Source organism: Arachis ipaensis, chromosome B10, assembly GCF_059453495.1.
Source record: "Arachis ipaensis isolate K30076 ecotype BB chromosome B10, ASM5945349v1, whole genome shotgun sequence".
Lineage (NCBI taxonomy): Eukaryota > Viridiplantae > Streptophyta > Magnoliopsida > Fabales > Fabaceae > Arachis > Arachis ipaensis.
The window spans coordinates 6,838,330-6,852,261 of NC_142435.1; the positions used below are offsets into that span (position 1 = coordinate 6,838,330).

The 13,932-nt window shown below is 30.5% G+C and overlaps 1 pseudogene; it reads left to right on the top strand.

The window, feature by feature from the left end:
* Positions 1 to 2,450: 2,450 nt before the first annotated feature.
* Positions 2,451 to 7,370, top strand: LOC107621862 (lysine-specific demethylase JMJ13-like; annotated as a pseudogene).
* The last annotated feature ends 6,562 nt before the right edge of the window (positions 7,371 to 13,932 follow it).

Here is a 13,932-nt window from a genome sequence, read left to right on the forward strand (position 1 = left end):
ACAACTCTAATGGCGAAAATTGCAAACTTATATATTAAATTCATATATATTGGTATATGACAGAATGTATGTTAACACGTTTTATTTTAATTGAGAGAAGTGATATTTGTATCAATTTAATTTTTTGTAAACATTTTTTTAGAGTTTTCTTATAGTATAAAAGACAAATCTTTTATTTTCTATCATTTTGTATCAATTATCTTTAGTATCAAAAGAATAAACATTTTTAAGATTATTCAAAAAGTCTCGACCCAATGAAAAGAGTTACGTCTAAAATTCCAATCATCTATCATTAATTTCTTTCGACATTGTTATCAAGAATTAATCAAGGATCGCATGTCAAAGAAGTCTCAAAATGAAAAACACAAAATTAATAAAAACATACAAAAAAAAAAACTAAAGCTAGCATAATTATTATTCAACAAAATAAACTAACAAACTTCATATTTAAATTTCAAACTCTTGAATTGGCACATTTTTTTAGTTGCTTCTATTTGTAGTCTGCTTGTCCACAAATCGAAAATTTGAATATGAAGGCGGAGCAAGAAATGATTGAGGTCTGAGGAAGAGCGAGATAGGGTTTACAGTGTTTCACAGCGTGAGGAGGAGTGAGAACGATTGCTAAGTGATTTTTATTTACCCTTCATATTTGTTTATTTGGGAGTGACTTTTAATTGACAATAAATAACACTTTTAGGAAGGTTTTTTAAAATTAAATATATTTGCTAACATTTATTTATAAATATTACTTAATATTTAATTTTATGACCATTACTAACACCTTAACAAATGTTAAAAGTGAAATGTTACTAAATCTTTAAAGAGGAGTGATAGGGGGCTAGCAGATTTTGTAAGTTGTAACCATCAATTAGCTATCAATAGTATATTAATAGTGTGAGATTTTATCTAATGGTGGAGAATCACTCATTTTTCTTTTGCTGGCTAAGTGCTGGCCAGATTTTGATAAATCTGCTGCCCCCTAGACTTTTCTATCTTGAAAATGTAGTAGTGAAATATCCTCCAACCATATATGTTCCTAAATTAGGCTCATATTTCACAAATACCCATCACCACCACCACTCTTCTTCTATTCTCACCTCCTTCTCAACCATAACTATCTTGATTTTCTTTTTCTTTTTAATCACATTTCATTGTCCAACAAGTATGTAAATTTGCTCCCAACTCTTAGCCACCACTAGTTCTTTATTCTTATAAATTTTTAAATTCCTACTCTGCCAAATGACCCACAAAATCGCAAAGAAAATCATACACCACTTGTTCTTACTAACATTATGAACTTCTTGTTGCATCTAGTTTTTAAACCATGCTCTAACATCATCTACGCGTACCCACAGTACCTACCCCAATTCAAGGCCAACCACCATAGTTTTGATGCAAAAGTACAATGTATACAGATACAAGTTCGGAAATCTCTCCTCAAAGGGTTTATTACCTACCCACACATCTTTTCACAATTTTATTTTACATCTATCTCCAACACACATCTTTCACTCCTCTCTGCTTAACTTTTCACGGTCCATTAGAACTGTTACAAATTTGTTCTCCAACCGATCTATATTTATCACAGTTATAACAAGAGCTTACAATTCTTTTTCATAATGGTTCACTTTCTTCCGCAAATCTCTACTATCACTTAAATAGCATTACTGCATTCCTCATTTCTAAGTCCTCACCCCTAAACCTCCATGCTTCTTTGGCTTCTTAATAATACTCTATTTTATTGTTGGCATCTTTTTCTTATGTTCTTTAAACTCCCAAAAAAATTAGATTTTATGGATATAATCTTCTTTGCAACTTGCTTCGGCATTTTAAAGAGGGCTAGAAAGTACATTAACATACTATTTATTATGGACTTAATTATCTATTAATATATAATAGGAGAGTAGTAGTAAGTTAGTTGCTTGACAAGTGGCAGTTTGTATAATTGACAAGTGGAACTTCCTGTGATAGACATGTGGCACAGCATTAAAAATCTATAAAATATAAAATAATACAAATTCAGAAAGTTCTGTGAAGAAAGTGTTGGGCGGGAATCTATTAATATATAATAGGAGAGTAGTAGTAGATTAGTTGCTTGACAAGTGGCAGTTTGTATAATTGACAAGTGGAACTTCCTGTGATAGACATGTGGCACAGCATTAAAAATCTATAAAATATAAAATAATACAAATTCAGAAAGTTCTGTGAAGAAAGTGTTGGGCGGGAATTTTAATTGAATTCAAATTCAAAACCTTTATTGATTTTCTCTTATGTTCACGTATCATGCCGAAATTTAAAAAACTGAGAAAGCAAAAATTTAGAAAACGAGAAGGGAAGATGAGAGAGATGCAATTCTTGGCAGGGATGGTGCCTGTAAGGGAAGACTTCTCCGGCGACGTCATAGAGAAGAGAGGGTTAAGGGAGAGAGAGAAAGACAACGAAACAGAATGATGACGGAGGCCATGCCGTTGTTGGATCCACATAACGGCTTCCATCGCAAAACGGCGTTGCAGCCGCTCCTTTGCCGCGGCGGCGGTGGGTCCTGCGAATGCGAGTTGACCACTCACCGATTGCTCGGTTACGTTAATTACAGCCATCCTCAGGTTAGTTCTCTCGCTCGCACACAATTTGTTTTGTTGGAAACGCTAATTGGAATTGAATATGGCTTTTAGTGTTAATATCTTCCCCGTGAATGGTTAGCTGTGAAAATATTTTTTTCTGAATTTCAATTGTGTTTTTTGGAGAAAAATATTTTAGTGGCTGGTGATGCAGAGAACTATCTTCCTTAGTTACTATAGTTTTGTTGTGTTTATGTATCTGATCTTCATTTTCTGTATTATTTTTAGATACACTAGAGCTGCACAACTCTCTTGAAGTATGGAGAGCTAAGTACATATAGTCTCTCATCATCTATGTTTTTGATCCTCCCTGCTTTTCCCAAATGCATGGATGCAGAGATCAGAGGCGTATACCAAAAGAGGGGAATATAATTATTAGTGGAAAGATTCAGTTCTAACAGGTAACATTTATTTCTTATTACAGGACCAAAGAAATATCTTATCAAAAGACCCTTATATTGATACATTTCTCTTGAATGACACTAGAAAAATGCAGTTTATGTGAATCGTGCTAATTCCAAATCAATTAAGAACTGAGACTCTTCTGTTGTAATTTGTTTGCAGCTTACAGCTAGGTGAAGGGTTATTTTATGTGAAGCAGGTGCTTAGCACAGGATGCCCTCCCAAGGTTCGTTCTTAATGTTTATTTTGTTATGCTTAACGTCTATTGTCTTTTCACTTGATATTATTATGGGTTAAATTTTGTTATTTTCTAGCATAAAGTATGAGAATCCCTTTTCGATTGCAGTTGGGAGAGCATCTGGCAAAAAAAAGAAAACATAGTGGCATAGGCTTCGGAGCTGTTTCTGTTGAGAAGACAAGAAGTTGGAGTCGGCAAGTTGACCATACGGGTGAAGATAACACAGAGATTTGAGATGCTGTGATCTGACATGTTGCAGAGCTAATTTACTTTTTAAAAGATTTTTCTTGCTTTTTGATTTCTATAAATTTATATTCACTTTGTGCTTCTCATTAATAGAATAGTAAAAGTGAAGCCTGATATACTACTGGATAGAATGAGGACAGTAATTTCAACCAAAGAAAAACCTATTGGTGGAGAGAACATTGGTGAAAAGATATTATTTGTCATGAAAGCTTTGTTGGTTGAAGAGATTGTTTTTGTGGTAAGTTCATTGCTTCTTTTGATCCAACAATGTGTGAGCTTTTTTTTCAATTCTTTGAACATTGATACATAAAAAATTTATTTTTATCATTGTACAATTTTTCTAGGTTGCAAATACTCAATTCGTGAAAAGTGTTTCTTTAAAAGATCTTGCATTTTTTAAGTTTCTCCATTTCTTTATCCAGAATATATTGGTGATATATAGAAAGGAATGAAGGCAAATGGCAAGTTTATTTTTAAAGAGGTACTATTCAAGCTTTCTTTTGAACTATGCATGTTTAAAGGATTATATTTATATTCATTATATAAAGATAATTGCACTACAATGTATTCTTCAAAGTGAGAATCATTAAGTGGTACTCTGTACTCTCAAAAGAAAGCATCCAAGAGAGACACTTATCTTAGAAGTAATTTTTTTATTTCCTCTGCACTACTCCAGTTTATTAATGTAAATATGGAATTCTTTTAAATTAAGTAGTTCTTTCCTTTCTACAAGTATGCATATACAATAAATTAATTATTCTTTTGTATTTGAATATGCATCATTTAATTAATTATATTTAAAAAAAATATACACAATTGTTTTATATTATGGCATTTTCAAAGAATCAGCTATTAATAAGTTTTTGCAAAGTTATCATTGTAAGTAAAGCATTCCAATATAGACAATAATATTGGTGTTTCTTAAGGTCCTTTAATGATTTGTTTTAATAAGCATTCCATGCTTGGTTCTATCTGTTTGTGACTCTAAAATTATTATTGAAAAGTTTGACCAAAGGAAACACATACAAGTTGCTGTTGTTCAATCTGCAATTTTAATTTAATAGCTTTCTTTTTCAGATTTATACATAGTAGGGTCGTGTGGAAACTTCTTCATAGCCTTTATCTTTGTTCAATTAAATTTGTCAATCAATTACTATTGGATTGGAATTCAGCTAAATGTTTGAGCAAGTGATATATATCAGATGTATGTGTCGAGGAAAAGAAAAAAGCAAAACTGATACTGATATTATTGAATATGTGCGATGGGGCTTTTGTGTTGAAATAATTTGGAATTGACATTATTTCCTCTTGAAAGTATGGAATATTACGGAAGAAATTATTTACTTTCTATTTACTTTGTATTTTTAATTCATATTTGCTTTACAAAATAGATGTTTTATCTATTTTATTGAAACAATTTTGCAGTGAAAGTTGGAAAGAGAATTTGTTTTTTATGGCTGTTGTGCAAATACTTTTGTAGAACCTGATGAAAAAGAAATGGTTGATAGAGGACAAATATGGTTCTGAGATTGCTTAAGGATATTTCTTACTTGCACTTTATGATTAACAAAAAAGATATTTTGCATAATTTATGATTTGAAATCATCTACTCATTTTATTACATGTAACTTTTGTGCATTAAATTACTACAAAAACCTCAAAAGTAGATGTAATGATACAAGTTATCTTTTTATGTCATTTTAAGACATGATCTAAACATATGGTGCTAACCTTTGCTCTTTTATATTTTTTTTGGCAATGATAAAACAGTTGTTTTCAGTAGATGAAGGATTTGGTTACTCTAAATAGATTCAATTTGATGCTCCAGGTGTTCAAACAAAAGTATTAAAGAGCATCATGTGTTTTGGCTTTCTTTTGATTTTTATTTGCCTCCAAATGTTTAAATTGGTATTTGAAATGTATCAAGGATGATTTTGATGCCTGAGCTCTTATTAGAAGAATATTTGAAAAGATGATTGCTTAACATAGTTCATTTCTTTTTATGACCATGGTATCCCGATTGAGCAAATCCATGCTGTTATTGCTTTTAGTAGTTAATACCTTCCACGGGGAAAGGAACTGCAAGTGTGAAGTTTTTAGAATAACTTTGGTATTTGCTAAATTTATGTTTTAGTAGTTATAACTTTTTTTTGTTTGGTATTGTCTCTTGCAGTTTTGGTATTTGTTGTTGCCTTGGTCTGATCTTTGATGTTTTTGTTTTGAATGTGAGACCCGATCGTTACTTTATTTTTCAGTAGTTACAACTATATGTCTTACTAATCCAAAAATAAAAACTTGCGAAAGCAAGCATTAAATTCATCCTTCCGTGGTTACATGCAAATATGTGCTAATAAGTTTTATCGTTTCATGGTTTTTGGAAGTTATTGCAGTGCTGGATGTCTTCCTGCCTCCTACTTGGAGTCTTGGAGAAAGAGTTCTGGAAAGAAATTGCTTGCGAAAAAATGGAAACAGTTCAATATGCATGTGATGTTGATGCAGTGCCTTCTCATCTCCTTCTGATCAGCTTGGTAGCAGTAATTGGAATTTGAAGGTGTTAATTTTACTAGAGTCTCCTTTTTTCTTTTCTCCACTTCCTCTAAAAACACATGTTTTCTTTATTTTTAGAAGTCTAGAATAGAAAATATTCTAACAAAACAGATAAATTGAATGCTTTGATCTTGCTATTTTGATTATTGTACTGAATACTACCGTTCTTTTCTACTAATTTCAAAAACTTTTTCGGTTGCCAAAATCTGCATGGCGGCTCTTGGAATCATCTATTCCAGTAAGATTTTTTTTGGGTCTTTTATTTTGGTTTTGCTTTCTTTGTGTTGGATGACACCAACATTTTTTATACTATTATAACATGACTTACACATGATTTTATTTTAGGGAGTAACTGAACCCATGTTGTACATTAGAATGCTGTTTAGTATGTTTGCTTGGAATGTTGAGGATCATTATTTGTACAGGTTAATATTACTTTGGCTGATAATTCTTTATATTATTACTAACAAGGATTCCCTTTTTAGATGTTTATTTAATGGTATCAATATATTATCCTATTATTGCAGAATTAATTATCATCACTGTGGGGCATCAAAATGATATTCCAGGTCATGCAGCATTGGACTTTGAAAGGGTGGTGAGAGAACATGTGTATGTACTAATGATATTTTGTCAAGTGATGGGGAAGATGGAGCCTTTGATGTTTTCTTGGGGAAAACAACTCTATTTTCGCCAAATAGTGTGCTGGAACATGAAGTCCCCGTTTACAAGGCTGTTCAAAAGCTAAGGGAGTTTGTGATTACCTTCGCTAAGGCAGACCATGCTGGATTCAGTCATGGTTAGATTTGCTCATTCCCATACACTTCATTTTCAAGAATATTATGCCCTGCTACCTTTCCCACCCAGTCAGTTAATGCATGAAAAATTAATGTTGTATATCTTAATTTAAATTATAGGTTTCAACGGCGGAGAAGCTATGAACTTTGCAATTAGTGATTGGTTTCCTTTAAGAGCTATTGCTAGCCGGATATATGCACTGCTTAATAGGATTCCTTTGCTTCACCATGAAGAACTTCTATGCAAAGAAGCAATGCTTCTGTATGCATCCATGGAGCTTGAAGCTTCACATACCAGCATCCTATTAAGGTTTCTTTTGTTAATTTGATTCGTTTCCAACATTGTGCCCGTTGGTTACAAATGAAATCAAGAGCATGTATAAGTGTCTCTTCTCATTTCCATGGCGTTACTATTATGTAGTTTTTGTTGACTGATATAAAGATAATTTTTTTGGCAACAAGAACTCTTTGCCTACTGCACTATGAGAAAGTTCCAGTAAATATAGATGATTTATATGTGAACTGCTTTGGTAAGAATAATGTCTTGAGATGGAGATTAATTCTTTATATTTTTATGTGTTTGATTAAAAAAAAAAAAGAAAACAAGTTGAAGACAATCTTTTTTCATTGGGATTGTCTTCGTGGTTTCTTTGAAAGAAAATGTTAGCTTACTAATTTTATCCATTAATAACAATTCAGTGCAATATAAGATAAGGTTATCAAAATTTTGAGTTATTCTCAAAGTTTATAATTTTCAATTTCACCTCAATTTCTTAGACTTGATTTCACCTCCAAAATAGAAATGTTTCAGCTGTGACAATATGGAAGCAAGCCAAGATTCATCTCTTGGTCAAATTATCTAATCACAATTCAAATATTTGGTGCATTGCGTGGATTAAAAGTATAAAAATTGAATCTAATCAACCATTTTTGTAAACATGAAAATTGGACACCAAATTACTTTTATTTAAATTCCAGGGATGAATCTTATTTAACTATATATGTAAATTATAACCATTCTTCCATATCATGTATGGCTGAGTTATGATCATGCTTATTTAATTATATATGTAAATTATGACCATTCTTGCATATGTAAATTTGGAAGACAAATACATAGACGGTCAAAAGAAATTTCATTTTGATTCGGTACATTCAAAATTTTATATCCGGAGGTTGTTATACAAAGGGATCTTGCATCTTAGCTCTTCAAAAAAGAAAGATCAATTTGTTTACCTATTTTCTTTTCTTAATGAGTCATTCTTAGTTTGATTTTAATTAGCCTCTTAGATGTCTCGAGTTGTAGGATTTTTCAATTATGCATTTAAAATTTCATTATCAACTATATATACTTAAAAAGCACAATTTGGAATGAATAGAAAACTATTACCCCTAACCCTTTTACTTTTATTACCCCCATAATAGATGAATAATGCTTGATTTTTTATCAGAGATTATATGTGGATTTTGAGTCGAAGTGTGAAAAAATTGTGGTCGCAATATAGGAGGAACTAGAAGAGCAAAGATAAATGATAAACATGTCATGACATGTAAAAATATGTTTTATATAGTTCTGTTTTGTGGTAGCATTACAGTAGTGTTCTACAACTGTAGCTTCTCTTTTGTAATCTCAATGCCATAATTTATGACTTTAGGTTGTGGATGCTTCAAATGTGGTTTTGCAAATCATATTGCCAAGCAAAGTAGTAATAGGTTTCCAATAAAATAACGTGCAAAAATTTGTCACAAAATACAGATAACACCAAGTCTGTACATATGATTGTATATTCCTACCTAATATTTTGGTTCTGTGATTATGTTTACTCAAATAAGGGGCAAACTTCATGGTGTGGATGTGATGGTTTTTGATGGAGAAATAAACTCTTAATATTAAATCTTTTTAATTATTTGTTATTATTTTTGTTCATAAATTATTCTTTATTAGAGTAGTTATTTTTATCTCTGTTGAATGCATTTTTAACTAAGGCCAATGAAAATGATTCGCAGAATTTTTTTTGTTGGAAAAATACTTAAAAGATGATTGATATTAAAAAATTATTTACAGATAAATACACAATTCGTGTTTAGCCATAGACTTGGGTTAAATATATATAAAATTTTGTAAACAAATTATAACAAATAGATTAAATACACAGATCCGTAATTAACTATACACTAAGGGTATAATTATTATAACTAAATGCCACTTGGTTAGTATTCGTTGTTTGTGTAACTATATTTAAACAAATTAACATAATAGTTTTTACATTTAAGTGGAATTTATTTATATCGACAAGATTATTTGCCTTCTGAAAAAGAAATGATGTAACAATCTTATAAATTGTACATTAAATTTTTAACAAGAATAGTTTTTTTAAATTAAAAGTAATAATTATCAGTATAAATAGACATATTTAACAAATTTTTACAATAGATTAATATTTGGCCCGCACGTAGCGCGGATTTTACACTAGTTACAATCAAAAGAATAAAGTGTACAAGAGAGAGGTGTGCACACAAATTTTGTCTCCACTGTATATACTAAGGTTGCGAGAACCGGACCGGTCAATAAACCGATAAAGTGACTGGTTCACTAGTTTAATGGTTCGACCGAAGTTCAATCGGGGTTCAACCGGAATTCAACCAGTTTAATTAAATATTAAATAAAATTATTAAAAATTTAATATATAATTTTAAATATTTAAATTTCAATAAAATTTAACCTAATAAAATTTAAAATTTTAATTTATAACCTAATAATAAAAAATAACAAACAAATCAGTAATAACCACTAACCATTGAATTTGCAAACATAATCATAATTTAAATTTGGAACAAACATAATCATAATTTGGAACAAACAAACAGAATTACAAAAACATATGAAATCAAATAAACGGACTATGAAATCAAATTGCAGTAACAAATTAAAAACAAAACAAAAACATAATTTAAAACTTACAAAAACAGAATCACAAAAACCTGATTATTCATTTAATTAACAAAATTAAAAAAAGCTAAAAAGTAAAAGACAGCAGCACTCAACAGAAATTAAATGCAGAAGACAGCAATGAAAGAACAACAATTAACCCAGACAAACAAGCAACAATCAACATAATCAAATCCAAAGAACAGCAATTAACTCCCAAAAATGAAAACTGAAGCAGGATAGAGATCTGCTTACATACTCAGAAATTCATAAACTCAAGCTAAGCAGAAATTAGCAAACTCAGAGTCAGAAATCAGAAACCAAATAAAAGTACAAAAACAAGCAAAAGTAAATTGAAGATCAGCGGCGAAGGAGGAATCCAAGTGACGGCGATGGAAGGGGGGAAGTGAGCTCGGGCATAAAGGGGATTGAAGACAGGCTTAACGCGCGAGAGAGAGGGATCGACGATGAGGACGGACCGACGGAGACACGATTTCAAGATGGCCAATGACGACGAAGACAGAGGTGGTGACATCAACAGCGAGCATACCTAGCGACGCGAGGTGAAGCGATCCAGGAGAAGAGAATCGCAACGGCGGGGCTCGCTGGCTGAGGAGAAGAGTTCGTCGGTGAGGGCGGCGCTGGTCGCTGGCTACTGCTGCTGGAGGTCTGGGAGAAAGAGAGCGGCTAGGGTTTCGTGTGGAGATCAGAGACAGAGAGAGAGGGGCTGGATGGTGATTGGGTTAGTGGGGTGTGGGTGTGTGCAAGAGAGAAGGGAGGGAGTTTTATATTTATATATATATTTTTAAATTAAAAACCGGTAAAAAACCGTCCAGTTCAAACGGTTCATTGATTAACCGCTAGTTTGACTGATTTTTTTATCGATTTTTTGCCAGACGGTTTTTCACTTCAACTGAACCGACTAAAAAATCGATTCCCAGTTAACCCTGTTGAACCGACCAGTCGATTCGATTTTCAGAACACTGGTATATACAGACATGCATGGATCAATAAGCTTGATTTGAACTTACCATTTTCACTACTTTGTAAAATTGATTTTTTTTTTTTTTCCCTTTTTTGGTATAGTGAAAACTTTCCAGCAAAACTCGGAAGCAGTAATTTTGATCGATCATATATACACATATACGAGAAGATGAATACTTTAATATATGATTTAATCACTACTAATTACAAGACACTCTTTTATATTTTTGTGAATTTTTGCATAAGTTTTTTTAATTAATTAGTATGCTTAATTTTTTTTTGAAGTTTAACGAAGATTAAATTCTAAACTTTTAACCCATTCTAGTATTATATTATAAAATTATTTTTTTAAAAAAACTTAAACTAATAAAAAAAACACAAATAATTATATTTCTATCAATACATAAGACACAAAACTACTGAAAATCACATCATAATTTAAACTAAAATAATAGTAAAAAAACTACAAGGCCAGCAATCATTGTAAAATGTGCAAACTTGTATTAAAGTTTAGAGAAAGATGTAATGAGTTTAATTTGGTAATTAATGGATTACGTAGGGGCGTTCATGTGAAGTGTTGCCTTCAGGATGATATAAACAAGTAACAAGGGTGCCTCCATAATTGCGGCACTTGACTCTAGCGCAGCCAAGTCGCGTAGTTGCACTCCAAACAACCTGAGCGTAACGACTGCAATTCATGGTACCATCAACACAAGAGTTGGATTCATAATCATAATTTGTTTTCTGCTTCACCCACACATCCACAGCAGCTATTCCTGAAATAGATCCTGGATTATATGCATTGTTCTGGCCATATGTACCAGCAAAGTCCACATCAAAAAGCCCTTTTTTGCAGTCTGTAATGTATTTCTTCACGTACTTGCGCGCGTGCAGTTCAAGCTTCGGATCCCATTTCAGTGGTTTAACCCCAACTTCTGCACGTGCATTATTATGAGCTTTAAGATAGTCTTTTGGAAAATTTTGAGCTAATAAAAACCACGGAACTACACTCACAAAATTTATTATCACTACCCAAAATTTCCACAATGTTTCCATGCTCTAACTCTTTTTTTTTTTTTTTCTTTGATGATTGCAAAAATTAAAGGTGAGTTGCGTGTACACACATATATACATAAAACAGTTGGAATTTGATGTTATTGAATATATAGGTATATTGATTTATGAGATGATTGAGAAGCCAACCATATATGAAAATTTTTATTTAATCTATAGTGTATATTTATTTTATTTTTTATTTATTCGTTATTATTTTTATTTCTTCTTTTATTCTTCTTACTTTATTAAAATGAATGGCTGAAATTTTTCTATAAAATTAAAAAATTACTCCACAAAATATATTTTTAGGACAGATGTTTAATAATACCCTTGAGGTATTATTAGAGGATTGTGGAGGTAGCAACGAATGAAAGTAATTATAATATAATATTAAATATTAGACCAACGGAATTGATAATAGGGACAAGAGCCGATTATTATACAAATAAAAATCACTGATGACCCTTGACGGCACTTTTTAATGTGGTGAGGTATTTAATTTGCCTCTTCAATTTGCCATTATTTAATAAGATTTAATTATTTTATTGATTTTTATGGTTTTATAAAATTTTTAATTAAACTTTTATATTTTTTAATTAGATTTTTATACTATTTTTAATTTTGTAAATATGTTATTTTTATGTCAAAAACGTTAAAATGAACAAAATATTTTTTTTAAAATACATGCGGTTAAATATTTAATTAGATTTTTAATTATAAATATCTTTAATTTACGAAAAAATATTCAATTAACTCTAACATTTTTATACTAGAAATGATTTAATTATAAAATTAAAAATAGTGTAAAAATTTAATTAAAAAATATAAAAATTTAATTATAAATTTAATAAAATTATATAGACTAATAAAATAATTAAATCTTTTAATAGAGTAAAGCTTTGGTTGTGCTATTTCATAATAATAGTGAGGTATTTAGTTTGAATAATAAATTAAAAAATATAATAATATTTTTCAAAAGAGCCGAGGATCTTGGTATTTTGTTTGAATAACAAATGGTTTTATTATTGAAATAATATTTTTAAAAAATAAAAAATACTTCCTTCCCTGGAAAAAAATAAATTTGAGTATACAATATTTGTTTTATTTATTTTTATGAAATAAATTTGTTTCTAAAAGATATTGGACGAGTTTTGTGGTTCTTTTTCTTTTGGTCCGGGATGAGTGATGTTGCGGTAATACAGGGAGAATATTACAGACTGGCCCAACAAACAAAAGAATATGGATAGTATTAGTTGGGCTTTTAAATAAAATACTAGGCTTCAAATTTTTTTATTTTAGTTTTCGGTATACGTATTTCTAGTATGACGAGTTGATGTCTTGATGATTGATCATTATTCATTAATGAGATCCAAAAGAGAGATTCTACATATTGAAGAAAACATATAGGTGTAAAAAAGTGCATGGAAAGTGCATTGGATTCCAATCTTAGCTAATTAGTTATGACTAGAAAGTTGATGTGGCTAAGGCATGTATGTACAAAGTATTTGCCTCAAACTAAAGCCACATATATTCGAATTCTAGCCGTGGTGGCTAAGTTAATGTGTGTGAATAGATGTGTGAGTGTATTTATATGACCAATATATATATACTAATTAAATTGATTATTAAATTTAATAATACTTTTTGCAAATTTTTTAGATGAAATAATTATGTTATGTTTATATTAAAATTAATCATTAATATAAAATATATGTTGAATATAAAATAAATATTAAAAATAAATTAAATAATACACATATTTATATGTAAATAAATAATGATTGATTTTAATATATAGATAATATTAATAAAAAATGAAAAGATAGACACAGCACATAAGAAACTAAGCACACAAGACAAAAAAAAAAAAGGAAAATAGGGTATTTGTGATATGATGATATCCCTTTGAGACAGTCTACAATGTGTTTAATCAAAAACTTTCACCCATTCTTGCTAACTCCCCGTCCCACTTCAATGGTAATCTATTGGAGTCTTAGTACCGAGAGCACGCTTAGTAAACTTATTATTATTACCATCTTCATTCTTTTTTTCCCCCTTAATAATGTTTGCAAACAAATTAAAGGAGATTATATATGTATATAATTTATACTTAAT